This window comes from Protopterus annectens, chromosome 12.part0 (genome assembly GCF_019279795.1).
Source record: "Protopterus annectens isolate FY-2018-M chromosome 12.part0, PAN1.0, whole genome shotgun sequence".
In the NCBI taxonomy this organism is placed as follows: Eukaryota; Metazoa; Chordata; order Ceratodontiformes; family Protopteridae; genus Protopterus; species Protopterus annectens.
Window position 1 is genome coordinate 1,537,162,211 of NC_056746.1, and position 21,746 is coordinate 1,537,183,956.

Here is a 21,746-nt window from a genome sequence, read left to right on the forward strand (position 1 = left end):
GCACGCACACGCACACGCACGCACACGCACACACACACACATCGATACCCTCAATTACCCACTTAACCTCCTCCCATGTAACCACCCAGGCAGACACACACACAAGCACACATTCATCCTACTTCATTCATGCCATTACAGAAATGTACATACTCATTCATAAACATACCTGAACTTACCTGCATAGCAACTGCTACTACAGGAGTGAGTGAGGGGACCACCATCTGTTGATGGCATTCAGTCCCCCTCAAACAGTGGAAAATTATGCAGACAAATGATTCTCTGAAAATGCCTATTTTCCAGCTACAGTGCATTCATTTTGCTTGACAGGACTGAGCACAATTTTGTTCTTCGTGTCCTTTTGTTTGTAACTTAACCTCCATCAGATAAAGTATCTTTCCATCACTTATGAACCAGTGTCACAGGGCTGGCAGTTAGAACAAAGGATTATGGCTCTGAGCTTCTTCATGTAACCAAAGGTACAAGGTTTGATTCCTTCTATCTCCATTTACCTTCTGTGTGACTCTAAGCAAGTCATTTAACTAACAGTGGTTCGTGGTCAATCCTAAAAAGGGGCACTTATGTCATACAGGATTACCCAATTAACAAATGTATTAAAAAAATAAATCTCATTCCTCCCTACCTGCTGAGTGAGCAGGCACTGGCTGTTTTGCTCTCCTTTCCTCCCACTTCACCTTTACTGCCTCCTTTATCACTCAAGCCACTATTTAGCTTGGGTCACATTCAGGCTTCATTCGTCTATCCAGTAGTGACAGCAAATGTTGTAAATGTTCAAAATACTACATTTTATATTCACGTCTTTTTATGTAACTGTATATGTTTCTCAGTTTTACTTTAGTGCAATATTCATTATTTTTATTTTCTGGTTCGTGGAGGCTTTCTTCTCTTGGCTCCACTATAATTTAACTTTTGCCCAGTTAGACTACACTGACAAATATATCATGAATGAATGAATGAATGACTTAGTCAATCAATAAATAAACAAATGTGTTGCACCTACTCTAACATGATGATTGTGCAATGTGTACAGTTCACGGCACTTGTAGGCACAAATAACAAATGTAGAATTGGCTGACTTGGCATTCTGTAAAATGCAATGATACAAAGTATGCTGAATGACAATGTAGTAGGGGTATCATGTTAGGCAGATGTAAAGGGGGTCCGCCTGAGAGATAAGGGCACATACACCTAATTATAGGCCCAACTACTTCTTGGACATGCAAAAGTACTTTTTTGGAAGAGAAGGTTGTAGATCAATGGAAAAGATTTACAGACTGGATTGTGGAAAGGAAGTCCTTTAAAGCATGCAGAAGGGCATGTCTTTTCCTCAAGCAAATGCAGTTTAATATGAATGCGAAAGTAACAGAAGAATTAAATGCAGAGAGTGATGTAATTGTATCCCTACACAGACATCCTGCAAGGCCTCACTTGGAGTATGCCAGCCAGTCCTGGAGACTATAGGTACCTGTCCCCATCACATTTTTAAACATTTTGTCTGGAAAGTTTTTGGACAGTTTTCAACTTTTTCATTTTTTGGTTTAGTTGTCAGTTTGGATCCTTTGCAGACACCTTACAGTTTTTTAGACATCAGCTTGGTTTAAAGACATTATTTCTAGAGTATAGCCAAACAGTTCACTTATGCTGTGCTGATGAGGTCATAAGAATGCCAAAACATACATGCCCATAGCTAAGGATGTTTGCTTTGTTGACCTGAGTCTGTCCATACAGATTTAAAAACAAAAAAAGTTAAAAGTTATGGGCATTCAGAAGCCATATAGCTGAAACACTTGATGTCCTTAAGGGGTCATTTGCACATACATCCCATGGGTCTCTATTACAAGAGGTTTAAGGTATCACACAGTGAAACTCTAGCTTTACTATTTTTTCTTGTAGTTTTTACCCTCTTTAACATCACACAACTCTGATGATAACTCCTTTTCATCCTCTGTATAGCTTGACAAAGCCCAAACTCGTCCTGTTTTTTTTTTCACCTTTATCATTCAACAACTTTTAAGTATATAATTCTGGTACTATCTAAATTGGCCTTTATCTTTATGCCTCAAATGTACAACTTATAATACTTGTCTAACTACTTGATGCCTCCTTAAAGACTGTTGCTCTAATTTATGTACAAACCAATGAGTGTTGTCACATTGTACTTGTTTGTAATCTAAACATTTTTGCTAATGTATGCATGTGGAGCTTTTCTGCCCGGGCCTCTGCTGAAAATGGGTTTTGCATAGCCCAGTCAGACTTTCCCAGTCACCATAGGCAATAAATAAATAAATAAATACAAACTTGTTGGAAAGTAGTATACATGTTTTATACAAGGCATTGGTTGTCTGTTCATGTGACACTACTGGGTGATTTAACATTATATACCCTATTTCTAAAGTTATTATACATTTTGTTCTTAAAAGTATAAACTGAATTTTTATTCATATTTAGTGGAAAGCTATTACAAACATTAGATGCTAGCATCAAATCCTCCTTTTCTTCTATAGTTCATATAACTTGATATAATTATGTTAAAGTCATGTGCTCTTTACCCACAAGAAATTCAGTTTTTAGAAATAACTTTGACAGTTCAATGGGGAGGGACTTAGGTTACTCTTAAATGCATTTTACTTGCCTACTATTTCACTACATAGCAGACTACCTATGCGCCTCTAAATATTTTATTGCTTTCTGTTTACAATTCATAATGTATACATATATGTATATATATATATATATATATATGTATATATATATATATATATATATATATATATATATATATATATATTTATATATATATATATATATATATATATTTTATATTTATATATATATATGTTTTATACATATATGCTTTATATATATATATATATATATATATATATATATATATATATAGAGAGAGAGAGAGAGAAGTTTTTATTTTTCCTAGGTTCATAGGTGTGTACTAGGCTAATGGCCCTGGAGCCTTTACAAGCCTAGCCCATAGAAGTGCCCTGGCATCGTGCCACCCGACGTTAGTTCCCAGTGCCTCTATCAAGTAGAACCACTGGAGTAATTCCTGGGGTGAACTTTCTATTTCCCATCCACTCAGCAAGATTTCTCTTGAAGAGGGCCAGTGAGGTGCTCTGCTTGACCTGTACGGGAAGTCAATTCCAGAACATGGGCAGTCTTTGGGATATGAATTTGTCCCTCCATCATGTGCTGTTGATTGTGGTAATGAGGTTGAGGTCTCTGCAGCGTGTGGTGTGGAGGGATTGGGATTTCTTTAGATGTAGCATTTCTAACAGAGCTGGGTCAGACATGGCTTTGTAAGTCAGAGATCGCCTCCTAGTAGATGATATGAGACAGAGAAATGCTGGAGTTTTTGAGTCTGTCCATGTAGGACATGTGTTTAAGGCCTAGGATCCTCTTTGTGAGGTATTTTGTGGCCCTTCCAGCTGTTGCATGTGTCTAGTGACATACATGCCAAATGTGGCATTATACTTGATGACTGGCTTAATGAAGGAAGAGTAGAGAGATATGATGACCTCCTTCTTCCTGGATGCAAAACCCTTGGTAATGAGATGTACCACATAGAAGGACTTTCTGACCACAGTGGCAATGTGGTGGTCGAAGGAGAGGTTGCTGTCAGCCTGTGCCCCCAGATCTCTTATAATGCCTTCAGTGTTTAGTGGGCTCCCATCGATGTGGTAATTAGTGGGAACTGAGTTTTTCCCAAAGGGAATGATGATGTATTTTTTGGCATTAAGCTTAAGGCCATGGTTTTGACACCAGTCATTGGTCTCATTGAGGCCTTTCTGTAGGATGTCTACATCACTTGGGGAGTTAATAATAGCTCCCAGCTTGCAGTAGTTTGCAAATTTGGTTAGCTAGAGTCCCTCTGTGTTGGCCTGGACTTCTGAGAAGTAGATGCCAAAGAGGAGAGGACCCAGGACCAATACCTGTGGGATTCCACTCATGACTGGTCAGCAGTCTGACTTGGAGTCCGCTACTTTCACACTGTGGGTTCTATCTGTGAGCCAGTTTGTAACCCACCTATTGATATAGGGGTTGATGCTTAGTTTGGTGAGTTTATCAATAATTCCTGAGTGGGGAATGGTGTCAAAGGCCTTGGCCAGATTGAGGTAGGCTGTATGAACTGCCCTGCCCTCGTCCACAGCTCTGGACTGACTTAAAGAAGTCAGCCAGGTTGAGTAGGCATGATCTACCTTTTACAAAACCAAACTGAGGATCTAGAGTTTGGAAATTCCCTACATCCTTGTTAATTAGGTCCATGATGATGCTCTCTGTAGCCTTACATATCAGACTTGTCAGGCTAATGGGGCGATAATTCCAAGGGTCTGTAGTCGCTCCCTCTTTATGGAGAGGGATGACTGTAGCAGTGTGCCATTCAGTAGGGACAAAGCCTGAGGTGAGGCTGTGATTGAATAGGGCACACAGATGTGGTGCCAGTTCACTTTGTAGTTCATGTAGAACACATCCAGGGATATTGTCGGGTCCCCTGGAAACTGTATTCTTGGCCTTGGACAATGCAGCTTTAACCTGTGCTGCAGTAATGCTGGGTGCCTGCCATTCCTCTAATATTGTGATTGGTCCTTTGGGGGGAGAGAGGGGTAAAGTTAGTATTGAATCTGTTGGCCAGTATATTGGCAATATCAGTTGGCTCAGTATAGGAGGTACCATTGTGCAGTAACTCAGAGCAAACCTGGGTATTGCCATGGATATTCTTGATAAAGCTATAGAAGGCTTTGTGGTTGTTTTTAGTGTCTGCTGCAATTCTGCCTTCACAGCTGGCTTTAAAGGTTTTGATGAGGGATCTCAACTTTTTCTTCATAATTTTATATCGTAAAAAAATATTTAGACAGTGTCAAAATATTTTGCAACACTGAGGTGTTCTTTTCTAATTTCATCAGGTACAAAATGATATTGCCTGAAATAAAGCCAACTTATCTTGACTACCATACCAATTCTATGACTGAATTTCTGAGTCCATTATTTTATTTCTCAATGACTCTAAATATAATGCAAATAAAGGGAAAAAAGGGTGCCCTGTCTGGTTCCTCTGTTCTGATACATCTTATCAGAAACAAACCTTCCCACTTTGATTTTTGCCTCCAGTCTTTCATATTTCCTTCTAAGTAACCTTATTATTGTAGCAGAAATGCAAATGCTTCAGTTGCCGTTCTCATGAAAATCCCAGTTTTTTCCATGGAATGCTTTCTCTGCCTCAAGCTCAACTAACAACAGCGGCATTTTCAATTCTATTTCCTTCAGGATGATCATTAATGTCCTTATATTCACTGCTGCAGTATTCTCAACATACAGGACTCTGTACCGTGGAAGCCTGATGTCCGACCAGGGAACCAAAGACCACCGTCACCCGAATGCACACCAATCATCACCCAAATGCTCCTCCCGTAGGGCAGGGCACAAAGGTGACATTCAGACCCACCACAATCAGAACTTCTTTGCCTCTAGTCTGAAGGTATCTTTTCACCATCGGTCTGTTTACCTGTGTCATCTTCCCTGTCCCCCTTAAATCTGTTCTGATGCCTTCTCCAATGATGCTTTATTCAAATTCTATCCTAGCTGACACCATTTTTTGTTACAGATTTTGCAGTTTATTTTTCTTCTCCATAACTTGAACTCCCCCATTCCACTGTCGATATATTTGAGTGCATTCTTTGACACTGTAAACCCGTCACTTTTCCCTGCAAAGATACCTATGGTTTCACTAGCTGTTTTATTTTTTCAGCTTCCAGTCTGTTGAGACCTGGATCAACTTGCTCCATTTGCCCTTACTATGCTCAGGCTTACTCTGCTCCCCTATCCTAACACAAATCCCACACACGCCTGCATACACTACACTTATACTTTATCCCTAATGACTTCACCCCCTTTCCCCACCCAACTTCCTCCCAGCTCTCCAATCAAACTTCACATCATCTGTACTTTAATCAGCCTATCATATTAAAGACCTTTACACAGTCCCTCTCCCCCACATGTTAAAATACAGGTAATATTTCAGCTACCTACTTTATTTCTAAATAGACTGCCAAAATATTTTCTCCCAAATCTTAAATAGTCTAACAGCTTCCTAGTTATTTTCCTTCTCTCACCCATTCTAATCCTTATCTCTCTTGCTACCTCATATCAATGCACCCTCACACACAGACACCCTACAGCTACTATAACGTACCCCCAAACCAAACTTTCTGCCACCTACTTTTCCCCTATAACACCATCACTTTTTCTTCATTCTGACACTACCTTGTATAAGAATCAAGATATTACAACTACGCACTCTCTCTCTTAAAACTAAACCAAAAACCTACCTTCAATATAACCATTTTAATTCTCTCAAAATACTAATTTTAAATCTACTACTATCAGGTGGTATACATCCCATCTTGGGACCTAACTACAGCTCCTTTCTCTGTGCTCATCTCTCACACCCCCAAACTCCACTCCCAGCACTACCTCACAGACCCTCCCATCCTCTTCCATCGAAAACCTATCTATTCTAGTTTTGAACATTCAGAGTATCATGAATAAAATCTCCCCATTCCATGCCTGGATCTCCCTACACACCCCTGACATTCTCACCTTCTCTGAAACCTGGCTTAAGCCTCACATATCTGACTCAGAATTTCTTCCCCCTAGGCTATAACATCTTGCAGCAAGATAGTCTTAAGAAAAAAGGTGGCAGGGTTGCAATTCTATACTTCGATCAGCTCTCCCTCCACCCTCTATTACTCACTCTCCCAATCTTCCACCCAGCTGAAGTTCTGATTGTCAACTGTAAACTGAATAATCACATGAAACTAGCAATTGCCTCCATCTATATCCTCCCAGGAAACAATTCCTATCTTAGAGCTCTTTCTTTCCTGGATCTTTCAGACTGTCTCATATGAAACTGTTATCTTGGGTGATGTTAACATCAATTGGAATGCCCTTGATACTGATTCCCCTAACACCTCCATTAATCTCTTTGCCATCTCCCAGCTAATCACTGCCCCCACTCGTCTAAATAAACACACCAACTCTGGCTCCACATTAGATTGGGTCCTTACCTCCAACTCTAACTCCTACCATAACCCCTCCACCCTACCTGATACCCTAAGTGATCACCATCCCACCTTCATACTTTGGCACTCACCCCTACTACACAAATCCCAGCAATACAAATTCTCCCATAAGCTCTCAAACTTTAATCCAGATGCTTTCAACCACTCACTCTTTAGAATTAACCGGTCCTTCCTCTATGATCTCCCCTTGGAGGAAGTTGTCCTGGCATTTAACAACATCTTTATAGACACACTTAACTCCCTGGCCCCCATCAGGAAAATAGGAATCAAAACCCAATATGTCCCCCCTGGCTAATGCAAGCCACTCATTCACCTTTGCATAAGAGACAGAGTGCATGGAAAAAATCTAATACTTCCATTGATCTTCAGTCCTGCAGAGAGCTTCATAACGTAACTAAAAAAAGGCACCCTTAACAAGAAAAACTATTTCCAAAAACCTCTACATAATCATCACTCCAACCCCCAAAAATTCTGGCAATCAATAAATAAACTGCTACATCCTGGTAGCCCCTCATAACCTAACCCACGCCTTAACAGCTCTCCCATTGATATTGCTACCTTTCTTAATTCCTTCTTCATTGACTCTAGTCACAATCAAACCAAAATGACACCATCACCTACTGCAGTCCTCTTTCATCCACCCACGCAACCCCCTTCACTCTTAAACCCATCCCCACAACTTATATTAAGTCACTCCTTAGCAAACTTAAAACATGCTCTCCATCAGCTGATGACCTACCTCCTGAATTCCTAAAACATTCCACCAGTTCTCTAGCCTACCCAATCTCCATCTTAATCAATAGGTCAATCAAAGAAAACACTGTTCCTGAAATCTGGAAGAAATTCTATGTCATACCCTTGCATAAAGGTGGCAACTCAACTGACCACTCAAATTTCAGGCCCATTGCCATTCTATATCCTGTCAAAAATTCTCAAAAACTACATCCATAAACAGCTTCTCAATCACCTCCTCCTAGCAAATCTGCTTACCACTACACAGCATGGTTTCCACCCAATCGTGACAACAACAAGCTAATCTCATGTTTGTTTCTGGACCTCTCCAAAGCCTTTGACACTGTTTCCCATAGATTGCTTCTATCCAAACTAGCTACCCTTAATCTCTCCAACTCTGCACTTTCTTGGTTCTCCAGCTATATCTCCAACAGATTCCAGGCAGTTAAATGGCAATCAAACTTTTCTCCCTTCTTACTAGTACAAACCTGGGTACTGCAAGGCTCCATCCTTGTACACCTATTATTTAATATCTTTACTAATAACTTACATTCTTCCTGGCCAGTCTCATCTGTCATACAATATGTTGATGATTCCACCATCATCTCCTCCGACAATATCACTCACCTTCACACCCTCATCCAAGAGACTCTGCACTCAGTTGAAAAATGGATAACTTCCAACCAACTGCTACTTAACCCTAAGAAAACAAAACTTCTATTCCTCCCAAAACTTCTCCAACGTCATAAAGCTACCTTTACTGTTTGCTCCCTTAACAACACCGTTATCTCTGTTGAACCTCACAACAAATTGCTAGGAGTTATTATTGATGACCAACTAAAGTTCGATCTCCATATTCAGCAGTGCATCAAAAAGGCACATCAAACATTAGGCCTGCTATATAGGCATAACAAATTCCTCACAGATGTCTCTAGGATTTCTCTTGCACAAGCATTCCTACTCCACACCCTTCTTCACGCTGCCTCTGTTCTCACTAACATCCAATCCAATCTTCTGTTGAAATTGGAACTCACATATAATAAAATTACAAGATTTGCCTCTAACCAACCCTACTGCTCTCACCACTGCCTAGCCTTGAAAAACCTGCAATGGCTGGAATTTCATCATAAAATTCTACTAACCCAGCTTCTCATAGCTCATTCTATCTGACATGAACCCTTCTCCTGTACCTCTATCTCTACCTTCATCTAGCCCTATACTCCCAACCGCACCCACCATAGCTCCCAACAGCATCTTCTGCAAGTCTTATGCACCCAACAAAAACATTGGTAAACTCTTCTACAGCTACTCAGTGGCAAATGCTTGGAATAAATCATGACTAAGTGTTAGACAGATCTCTAACCCCAACTCTTTCAAAACAACACTAAAGGAAACTCTATGTATATCATGGACATGCTTATGCTATGACCCAACTTAATCCACCTCCCCTCTTAAAATACTATTGCAGCAACATTTTCTCCTGCCTCTCTCTGCCTCTGCTTCTAATAAAGTCTACTAATAGTAAATAGCTCCTATAGCTTCCACAGCTGTAGTCCTGGAAATCAGCTCTTGCCCTGGGCTTATCTCCTGTTTATATATTTGTTACTTTCTATTTTACAAACTTATCTATATTTTCTGCATTTTGCTTACTGTTGTATGAAACGTACTTTTTTATGTTTTCAATTTAATGAACATTTTCTAGCATGTTGTTTCAACATACATCTCATACATATTGTAATTATTGTAATTTTAGTTATAACTCAGTCATGTGATTACGTTTGTTATTTGTACTTTTTGGAGCTTTTCTCCTGAGGCCTCTGCTGAAAAAGGGCTGCTGCCCAGTCGGACTTACCTGGTCGACAGATGTAACATAAATAAATAAATATATTTATTTATATTGTAAACAATCTGCAGTATTGCATTGCATTGCATTGTTGTACCTGTATTTCACTGCTCGTATATAGTGACACTGTTAATTATTTCAACTTCACTGAAAATGGGTTACTTTCAAATGGAATTTCCTAGCTAATGAATAAGTAACTACAATAGATCAATAAATAAATCTCCTCTGAACTTGTTCCATTTGTCAAAAGACATTTTGACCCTCTGAGGCTAAATCAGGGTGGTAAAGTCCAATTTGTATATACTGGAGTTATGTAAATAAACCATGTAACATCAGTATGTTCCACACTAACCGTCTTTTTTTAATGTACTAAATCTCTTGTTGTCTTTGACTTTTTTTACCTTATTCAACATGTCAAATATTCCAAGCTGTTAGTGATTAACATTCCTATGTTCACTTAGTCAGCCACTTAGTAGAGAGTTATTCCTCCAAGAGTATATATGTATTACAAATTACACTTTCCTACATTTATCCTTTTGAGATTCAGACACTCGTGCAAGGTGCATAGATTCAGCTAATGTGCATTTCATCAAATGATGATGTTAGCCCAACTTGCAATACAGGGGAGATGATCATCTGCCCCCCCCCCGATACCATAACCCTGAAGTTAGTTATATGAATTTCAGAGTAGAGGAGTTAACCCCCATCCCCCATATGGAGGCTGTTGGGGGTTTCCTTCTTCCCCAAAATAGCTTCCATGAATGATATAATTTTCATCTGTCTTTTTTTTTCATAATGAGATTTGTTTCTCTGCCCCCCCCCCCCCCAACCTCCCTAACTATAGTAACTTCAAAGTTACACAAGTGCTGGTGAAAGAAAAGTACTCTGCAAGGGTAAAAAATGTACTTACAATGCAGTGCACTATGTTAAAGATAATCAGGGACTGCTCACTTTTGGGGTATGGGTTTGGGCAGATCTCTTGAGTTTTTTCCCTGATAGATCTCCCCATGCCAAGCTATCAGACATTTAAAGATCCCTAAGATAAAAAAAATAGCTGCTCCAATCTCACATTCTGAGATGCATGGCATATAGCCCACCATGAATTTCTGCCTGCTGTAACACTAGATGTTTTACCAGACAGTGACTAACCCAGTTGCCTTTCCAGATTTGAGTCACAATATTAAAGATATTCATGACAGTGATGTGATTAACAGGGAATCATTTTTTAGATTAAAAATAATGCTTACATATGGATGATCATTACGTGTAGCATAAATGTATTTTATCAATGTCAAAAGCCTCTAATGAAAGTGTATCAGTAAAGTCAGTAACTTTATTTTCATTCAGAATTTTTTTTTCTATTAAATTTATTCCTTCACTCGTTGTTTCTGTACAAAGTGCTAAAACTTCAAGTTTAAAGTTTGATGTGAATGTTTTCTTATTTTCAAGAGTTTCATCAGTCTTTAATTTAAAAAATACAGTGGAATGAATACATTCTATTTATTCAATTTTTGAGAGATTGTAAAGTTGGGAAGGATGCAGGGCCACTTTTGACCACATCATTTTCATGAGTAGAAGGGCATACATGGGAACAAAATATACTTTTGGTCTTGAATGGAACAGGAAACAGGGTCTCTATCTGTTAAGGGCTATATACAGACTACTGTATTAGAATAAGGGCTCCCTGTTTGAACTGCAGTGATGACATGATGACACTTTTGCCGCTCGATTCTCGGCTGGAGCTCCTTCTGTGCGGAGTCTGCATGTCCTCCCCACGGTTGAGTGGCATTCGAAAGACATGCATAGGGTGTGCCTTCGTTGAAGGTTGGGCATCGAGCTGGCACCTTGGCACCGTAAAAATCTACTGCCAATCATTAGTGGACCAGAGTTCCGCTGTGGCGACCCCTAACCGGGAAAAGCCGAAAGAAGAAAAACAACTTATTTAAAGCACGTAGCCCCCTGCTTCTGAAGCTTCAGTGTTTTGTCTTTACCCCATACCCCATGCTTCTACATATACTACCTATGGACTTGCTGAACACTTGGGTAAGGGTAGAAACATGGTTTAAAGAACTCTGACTTTCAAAATTATGCATAGATTAAAAAACAAAACATTACAGCAATAAGGGAGCCCCGAAAAGGAAATTCATAAAAACAGACAATGGACTGCACATTTAGAATTCTTAGTCAAAGTTAGCAAATATAGTCCTGAGGATTCATTAAGGCCCTAGCATTAGCAGTACAGTTAGTGCTAAAAAGGCCTTCTCCCATGACAAGCTAATTTGTGATTCAGGGACACACATTAGCTGTGATGAAGTAAGACCTCATTATTGGCTAACTTGCATGTCTCTGAAGAGCAGTAATAAGCATAATAATAACAATAGTAATAGTAATAAGCATTAAGAGAGAGAGAGAGAGAATTATATGCAAAATATTGTTGATCTGCATGTCATGATAGTAAACTGCTGTTCATGTAGGCAGGGGCAATTTCCCCCATCACTTTCTCACACAAACACAAGTACACAAGACACACAGAGAGAGACATACACGCACACACACACACACACACACACACACACACACACACACACACACACACACACACACACACACACACACACACACATTTCATGACTGCCATCCCATGGTTCCACCCACCCCCATAATAGTTGAAGAGCCATTACAGCATGCATCTTGTATACCTCGATGGCCAGTGTGTGCCCTCACCACCCCCAATCACCATAATACTATAAGAACCATTATGGCACTGTTCTGGTGACTAGTGTGTCCCCGCACCAATCTAATTCCTATAGTGATGTTGGTGCCATTACAGCACTTAACTATACAGTTTCCCTTGTGTCTAGTGGCTCACCCACCCCACCAGTCCCATTACTAATGTCTGTGCCATTAAGACACTTACATTTAAAGCAATTTCTTTTGTCTCCTACCTCCACTGATCCCCATACTAATGCCAGTACCATTAAGGCCCTTACATTTAGGGTAATTGCTAGTGTCTAGTGTTTACCCAACTCCCCCAAATGCCAAACTGATGTCAGTGCCCTTAAGGCACTTTGTATCACTGGTATTTAGTGGCTTTCCCCCACCTCCTAAATCCCCATATTGGTCATGGTAGGTACTTGAACATGGCCAAGAGGGGTGTGCTGATCTACAGGGCCGAGGGATTTCTTGAATCACTTGGCTTTAAGATGCCTTCATGGAGGGAGTTCCAAGGAAGAAAGCACATGGCTCATTAGCATATACCTCTCACTGGACTGCCACATTAGCTATACGGTGCTGCACATCTTCCTGCTACAGCACCATGTTAGGTGGGGTTGCTGAATCACCAAAAGGTACTGCAACATAAATATTTGTCAATGACTCATTTTATTTTATTTTATAAATTTCATAGAGTCATAGTAGGCAATCAGTCTGCAGAGTACTACGTGACTACCCAGTATCTAGAAAGTGATCAATGGTGAGAATTATACCCTGTACTTTGTATTTGTGAGGTGCACACCTTAACCATTATGCCTAGTTGTAGACTAAACACATTTGTCATAGGGTTTTTGGAGAATACTGTCGCAGCGAATTCGGCAGTGGTATCTCTTAAACTCAATTCAGCTGTATTTCATTTGGCACTGATGTGCTCTTCACATGTCAGCACTACACCTTCTGATTTGTTGCATAGCATTTTCAAGCAGCTGTGTGAGTATAAGGTCATCATGGGGGTCTTCATTATTCTTATCTGATGCTGCTTCACACTTTATCTGAGAAGGGCTGCTTTGCACTGAAACATTATTTCTAGGTCAGTTTGTGCACAATTCTAATTCATGCTGTTAACCTTGCTAATCCATATTGCTCCAGTTTATGCATCAGTATGCACCACAAGCTGTCCTATAAAACAGTCTGGTCATTCTACAGAGCTGCATAACTGTTCGCCTCATCCTGTTGTCCATACTACCTATCCACTCACCTGGGTTTCCATCCCTGGTGACCTATACCCTAGCAGCCCCCATATATACATTATAAACTTATCATAATGAACATTTCAAAACCCAATCCATTTCTAATTGTTCACGCTGATGCTTCCTACATTTTGCATAAGAGCACTCATGGTCATGGACCCCTCTACACTGTACACACCGCTTCGCCCTCCCACATCCACACCTAGACATGCGACTACAGTTCTTAATAACCTATAGATCCTACATGCCCTCTTTTAGCTGCTATTAATTCATTCCATAAACTCTTATCACTGCAGTCACACACTTGGATTATATCCACCAATTTTACAGCAAATGCATACCTTTCATTTCTTTATATTAACATCATCAGCTACAAACACAACCACCGCCAAAATCCAGGTGCCTGCACTTAAGAAGAAAAGCAAAATTGAAGTATAAAACCAGCACAGGCAAGGCTCCAGGTTCCCGGTAGTAAAAGTTTAATATACAGCAAACGAATCCTTTAAAACATACAAGCGCTTTCACCATAGCCTTCATAAGGTGTGATGTGTTTGAACATATCACTTCGATTTAAATCCAAGTTTAAAATCACATGACCAAAATATTGGATTATAAAACTGAGAGATAGTGCTCGACATAGATTAAATGATTGTATTCCCTTGAGACCAACTTTGAGATCTAGACCATTACGTAAGAAGTAATACTTGTTTTGAATGGTATTTCATATACACATATTCTACACATTTCATGTTATTTGTAAGATTTTTTAAGATATGTCTCTTTAAATAGCTTGAATACCTTTCCTTCTTTCTTTATGTAAGGCAGACATGTTTAACTTGATTGCATAATTTACTTTTGAGGAATTCTCCAACCTGTTTAAAAATTCATCTCCAGCTACTTACCTGGCAGTTCATTCTCTGCACTTCAGCATACCACAGTTGACGTAAAACACAGCTTTTGTTATTGGAGCACTTGCTGATTATGTGGCTAAACTACTGTGAAAGCTAAATGGCTATTTTGCTCTTGATCTAATCCCATGCAGTCTCAAATACTGAGCTTCTAAACTGATCCATTCCTCTGAAGGTCTTTTCATCTCTGGAACTATTTAAGGTTATGCACCACGTTTGGAACAAGTTATCACACACTGATTTAATAATGATGACCCATCAGTTTAATTTAAGAATTTCTGTCTTCTTGTTCTGTTCTTACCTCAAGTACAGCTCCATGAAAAATTAACACAGAGCTATCTTTTGTCTCAACATGAATGCACAAAGGTTTCATAATGACAACATGGACTGCAGGCTAATTATGAAGCTGGTATGTAATACAGACAGACTGTTTCCTGCTGTTTTTCTGTCTCTTTCCTGGGCCTTCAGCATAGTTGATTACTCTCTCTTTCTTAGGACTCCAGTAGCTTGGTCTCCTTCAGAACACATCAGCTGGTTTATTAACTTCCTTCAAAACTGTAAGTAAACTGCAAACTTGGAAACAGATATTTAAAAAATGTATTACTTCATTCTGTGCTTTCCTAATCCAGGTCAGTTTGAACTGAAATAAATCCCTAAAATGTTTAATCTCAGTACTAGACAGATCATTAGACCATTTGTGGGATTAGCTCCTACATTTTGTAACTCTATCACAACCAAATTACAAATATTAGCGTTCTCACAGCTATTTAAGCAATTTATTGATTCATTATGCTATATGTGTTTCAAATTGAATTACATAACTCCCCCTTCCCTTTCTCTTATTAGAGGGAGTACTGTAGGCAATTTCTTGTTTCTAAATCTTACTGAAGAATTATATACTGCCTTCTGTTGGTTTCTTGCTGTTACTTGCATTTGTGACCAACTAGTCTTATTACTGTATTGTACTAAGTACAATAAATACAATGAGACAAACTGCTTCAGTTAATATGCATTTTACTATTACATTTTCCTTTCTGATCTACAAGCATGCAACACAGATGCTGTCAGCTCTCTATGGTAAACTCCCAAAGCTTGTTTATACACACTCATATTTATACCAAAAGCCTGATATTCTTTCTCAGTCTGATGTATTACAATATTCCTTTGTATAACACTTTTCTTTGTTCTTCTAACTTATGATTTGTCCTTGATTCTTTTTCAAGTTCGGTGGTCCAAGGAAACTTAGTCTTGCATTATCTGAAACGAGGGGTTCCAGCACTATCTGAAACTTGATGTTCCAACTTTATCTTGCTTGATGTTACATCTCTTTACTTCGTTGATGTCCTTCCAGCTGCCATCTGCGCAGTTATTTTTACAGACTTTGTTTCAATAACATACTCCTTTACATGGATGCCAATATCTAATTAAGCTATGCCAGCACACTTACTACTTCCTATTTTTCAGCATTTTATACTATTCCTAAATTAACCCTTTATATTTCATATAATTCTTGCAGCTTTTTATTTAAGCTAATACTATTAATCTTTCAGTTCCCAGTTATTTTATTAAGACTGAATTTGTCTTATTAGCATTATCATTTTACAGCATTTACCACTTTGCTCATATTTACAATCATAACCTGTTGAGTTATTGCAACTCTTTGTAACCTGCAGCATATAAAAAATTCCAAGCTGTTATTATTATTATTATTATTATTATTATTATTATTATTATTATGACCCCTAAAACTACCAACACAGGATGTATTAACCAATTTAGCAATTTGGTCCCAGATGATGACCGTCCTCTGAATATGTTCCACCAATTATGGGCAGTGTCAGCTTCTGTTTCTGTCTTTTACTATTAACACTGGGCTATTTGAAACTATACATACAAACTATGGTGCCACTTTAACAAACCATTTGAAATTTGAAGGGAATATTGCACATTAGTACTATATTGTAATCTATCAAAGATACTTATAATGACTTACTAAATAGTAGCATTTCATTGTGCTTCTAAATGTACAATCTGTGAGATATCTTGTTCTACTTGTTTTTATACCAAGCTCTTTTAAATTTGCATTTGGTATCTTTGAAGTGCAATACAGTTTTTGGTGTTGTTGTCCTATTATAGCATAAGTGGATGGTATTTTTACCATTTGATCTGTATGAAGTACTGGCCTGTTACCCAAAATGGTAAATATTTTAACCCATGGTATATTTTTTGTATTACTGTGTTGTTTATACAAATACCCTTTTTTCCCTGTTGAGTTTATTCTTATTTTTGTGTTATTGTCTACACACTATGACATTTTTGCATGATGTCTTTCCTTGTCAGAACGGTTACATTTTTGAGGTAACGTACAGCATCTAATAGAGATAGAGCTGTTTACTGAAATGTTTGTCCATCTTTGATTCTTTTTCTACTTTTATGTATGCCTGACCTTGTTTAGCTAACCATGCTGTTATATTTGTGTTAAATGTTATCCTCCCAAACGTACATGCTGTATGCTTTTTACAACTGAAATCGTCTTGTGTTCTATTTTGTATAGCATTTTCCTAACTAAGTTTTATTTGTGAAATATTGTAATTCCCTCTGTTTTGATGTTCAGAATGATGCAAATGAAATGCAGATGTTTGTGTTGAATTTTGCGTGCCTTGTCTCACAGCTGCATTTTTATCTGTAGTCCTTGAAGTATGTTCCAGATACTGAACATTCAGCTTGTCTAAAGCTGTACCAGAATATATGTATGCTAGTAAACAGAAACACATGTATTTAACTAACTAAATTATTTCTATGGGTCTATATTAGAATAGCAAAGAGGCGTTTAATCAAATGCCTCTTCCTCGACGTATAAAGAACGAATACACTAAAGCGTGAATGCTCAAAACAGCAATTTCTTTCCCTGGGAAAGAAATCACTTGGAGTCCCCATGTGTTTGCCCCTTTCCCCACTGTAGTGCGATCTCAGGGTTGGTATATTTAGTTATGGGGGTGTGGGGGTACAGTCCCCCACGTTGGAGGGTGTGGGGGGGGTGAAGCCCCCCACATTGCAATGTTTGAAAGTGTATGTGTTTGTGTGTTAGTGCTACTGATGTCTTTCCCAGGGAAAGAAATCGGTGTTCTGAGCATTCACGCTTTAGTGCGTTCTCTGTTTATGTGTCGACAAAGAGGTGCTTGATTATACGCCTCTTTGGTGTTATGATATAGACCCTATTTCTACATATATTATAGCAACATATGTGTATATGCATCTAACTAGCAAATAGAATTGCACATGCATTTATACATTTTTAAACAAATCTATCACTGTATACATTCCCTCTGTTTTATTTTAAATCTAAAACTGTCTATATTAGTATGCACTTTTTAGTCGTTATATTTCTACTAACTAGAAACACATTGGGAAACAAAACCTTTAGTTTTCTTTTAATACAGTAAGTTAACACAGTTTTATATTGTCAACACAATGATGACAACCATTACTATTAGAACTGGAATAATCTGAATATGACTCTATACAGTGATGCTCTATACAGTAATTTATTGATAATGGTTGAGGATTTTATTGCAAAGGCATTGCAGTTTTGTTTTTTGAAAAAAAAAACCCACATATATCACAAATGTCAAGCTTTGACTTGTTACTCTGTTTACATAGATAAACCATTTACTATATACTGTACAGAATACACTTGCTTGTACAGATTGTTTTTGTATTTGTACATACATGGCTGTAATGTACACTCAGTCCAGTTTACAAACTTAGAATTAAACTGAAGCCTGCTAATTACATTACTTGAACATTAAAATGTATTTTTGGCATTAACACTTTGTACTTTTATTTGAGTCCCTTTTGCTGTACTGTTTACACAGTTAGTGTAAAATTGAAAGCATGTCCTTCCCCCTGTTATTTTACTGCAGTATTGTTTATTTGTTTTATGCTGTGAGAATTTAATGTATGCTTGCCCTTTGGCTGTTACCTAGATTGTGTCACTTTCGTCTTACACATTTGCTTATTTTTTTTTTGCCATTTTGAAAAACAGAAAATATTTTTATAAAGCTTTTGCTGTTGCTTATACTGTCAAAGTTGTAATAGGAATTGCTTTTACCCATTTTGAAAAGATGTTTACTGTTACTAGTATCTATTTGTACCCTCCCTTTTTGTAAAGGGACCTGTATAATTTATTTTAACTGCATACCATAGTCCATATACTGACTGTAGTCGGTATAGTATTTACTTGCAGACTTTTGTTCTTTTTGCTTAATGGTGCACATGAATACTTAACAATAATGTTTTAGAAAAAACTAAGCCATTTGGCCTGGTGACCAGTCTTGTTTCCTTTGACCTTATAAATTTCAGAACCAGTAACATTTTATGTTATGCAACATTCCTTGTAACTGCCCATTCCAGCCTGGAAAGATTTGAGCTCACATACCTTTTTTTCTTTCTGTGCATTCCAGACGCTTAACCCATAACTCATTCAGCACTTACTCGTACCTACAGTCATTTGTTAATATACTTGCAACTAGATATTAGACTGCAGTTGTAATAAGCATTAACTTGCCTAACTATGCATAATATTGTTTTTGAATACTGTTTTGCTGGAGTCTTTGCTATTTTGATGCTATTATACAGTTACAAAATATAAGAAACAAAAGAGATACTGGCTTGACTAACACATGCTTAAAACAAATATATTTACATGATTTACATTTGCTGTTGTGTGCCTTTTGCTGCAGTTTAGGTGAAAAGAAAATACATGCATGTCATGTCTTTACTGCATTTAACTATATGCTCTAGAAATGTTTTGTTATTTGAAATGGTTATTTAAGTGCCTTGCTTTAACTGAATGAAAGTTTGTGCTGTGTACCCTTAACCATTTTCTAAATGTAGAATAGTACATCATAAATTATTTTTTATTAGTGTAGTTAACTGCTGTTGCTTTAATTCTTTATTAACCAGATTATATTTGTCAGTATTTTGTTCTGCTAACATTAAAGCTCTTATGCACTTCTGAAAGAGTGTTTGGATATGTTGTCTGAACTTTTTGAACTCACTGTGACTGTGTCTTAGTAGTTTATTAAATCTTTTTGTCAGTTCACCATGAACTTCGTCTCTGTTTTTATGTCACTTTTGTCTAGCAAGATGTACAAAAGATTTTCTAAATAACTGACTTGACTTATATTATAACTCTGAAATTAACATTTAACATGTGGTGACAGGACATAATGCATCTGGTTGTTTACCATTACTTTTATGACATTGTACACAGAAAACAGTTTTATATGACTCGCACAATAAATGTTTACTGTCATACAAGTGATGTTGTTTAAGATACCAGTCAAATGTAATGCATTTACATAAGGCATTGACTTCAACTTTACCTAGTAAAGTACTACATGTGCTACTGTTTTGTTTATACCAGTCTTTAAATCCTGACCATACATGTGCTGGACTGTTATTACTGTCTACCTGAAAGGTAGTCTTACATTTTATACTTTTTTGTCTTATGGCATCCATGCTGTAGAATGAGAGACAAAAAGAAAATTACCAGCTTCAGTGTGGAAGGTGGCCAAGTCTTACATTGAGAAAGCATGGAAAGTTCCTCATTGATTCTCTCAAAAGGTGGTCAAACACAGCTGGCAGATTGAGCTGTGTGAATGTATAGGACCCGTGGAACTTGCAGAGATGCACTGTTCTGCTACCGGATACTGTGCATAAGAAGGAGGCAAATGTTTACACTGCAACTGGACGTAATAACTCAATAAAATGAAAAAAGAAGCTGTAGTCTTCACAATAAGAAACCATTCGGTCCGTCAACTGTGGCTCACCATTAAAGAATTATATACTGCCATCTGTTGGTTTCTTGCTGTTACTTGCATTTACATGCATGCATACTATTTATTGTGACCAACTAGTCTTATTACTGTATTGTACTAAGTACAATAAATGCACAGACAACTGCTTCAATTAATACGCATTTTACTATTGCATTTTCCTTTCGGATCTACAAGCATGCAACACAGATGCCATCAGCTCTCTATGGTAAACTCCCAAAGCTTGTTTATACACACTCATATTTATACCAAAAGCCTGATATTCTTTCTTAGTCTGATGTATTACAATCTTCCTTTGTATAACACTTTTCTTTGTTCTTCTAACTTATGATTTGTCCTTGATTCTTTTTCAAGTTTGGTGGTCCAAGGAAACTTAGTCTTGCATTATCTGAAATGTGGTGTTCCAGCACTATCTGAAACTTGATGTTCCAACTTTATCTTGCTTGATGTTACATCTCTTTACTTCGCTGATGTCCTTCCAGCCGCCATCTGCGCAGTTATTTTGACAGACTTTGTTTCTCAATAACATACTCCTTTACATGGATGCCAAAAATCTCATTAAGCTATACCAGCACACTTACTACTTCCTATTTTTCAGCATTTTATACTATTCCTAAATTAACCCTTTATATTTGATATCATTATTGCAGCTTTTTATTTAAGCTAATACTATTATTATTTCACTCGTCTTTATTTATCTGCCTTTGTCATAATTATGGATTTCCATTTTTTAATTATGATTCACTTTTCTACCCAATGAACTTCACCTGTCTCATCTTTCTACTACTTTTCTCCTTTTTTAAAAATAATAGAGCCATTGTTCTGCCCCCTTTTATATGTCTTATTTTTGTTTTTTTCACTTCTTACTACATCTTGCTGTACTATATCACTTTCAGTGGCCTTAACAGATTCTATTCCTCTCCCAGTCTGTTTTTCAGCTATTCAAAAAATCCAAATCCCATTTCATATCCTGCACTAATTTAATGTCTTTGCAGTCATGCAAATAGTTTCATACCCTATGCCACTTTAATGCCTTTGTACTAATTTAATAATTTCATTATCTTTTCTAGTTTAATGCATTTGTATACATGTAAATACATTAAGTGGTTTACTCATTTTTCTTTTAACCACAAATGCTTAAGTGCCAAAATTATTGAGCTGTTAAATTACTTCAATTACCCTGACTTGCCAATAACAGAAATTACATAACTAAGCAATAAATGACAGATGGGTGTGGATATATAAGGATTTACTCATGGCTGGTGTGGTTTAATCACAAGGGAAAAGCTTGAGTGATTAAACAAAGCCTGTGAGTAAATCCTCATAACCCTCACCCACAAATTGGTTAT

The 21,746-nt window shown here is 37.7% G+C and overlaps 1 protein-coding gene across 3 annotated transcripts in view; it reads right to left on the reverse strand.

Moving 5' to 3' along the window:
- Nucleotides 1-21,746, reverse strand: part of LOC122817284 (medium-chain acyl-CoA ligase ACSF2, mitochondrial-like) — a 1,357,975-nt gene that overhangs the window by 1,109,707 nt on the left and 226,522 nt on the right. The window contains exon 1 of one of the 3 annotated variants that reach the window (XM_044090509.1): nucleotides 180-330. The exons of the other annotated variants lie outside the window; for them this stretch is intronic. The gene's annotated coding sequence lies outside the window, so the exon portion shown is untranslated. Of the gene's footprint in view, nucleotides 1-179; nucleotides 331-21,746 lie in introns of those variants that run through there. 3 annotated transcript variants of the gene reach the window in all.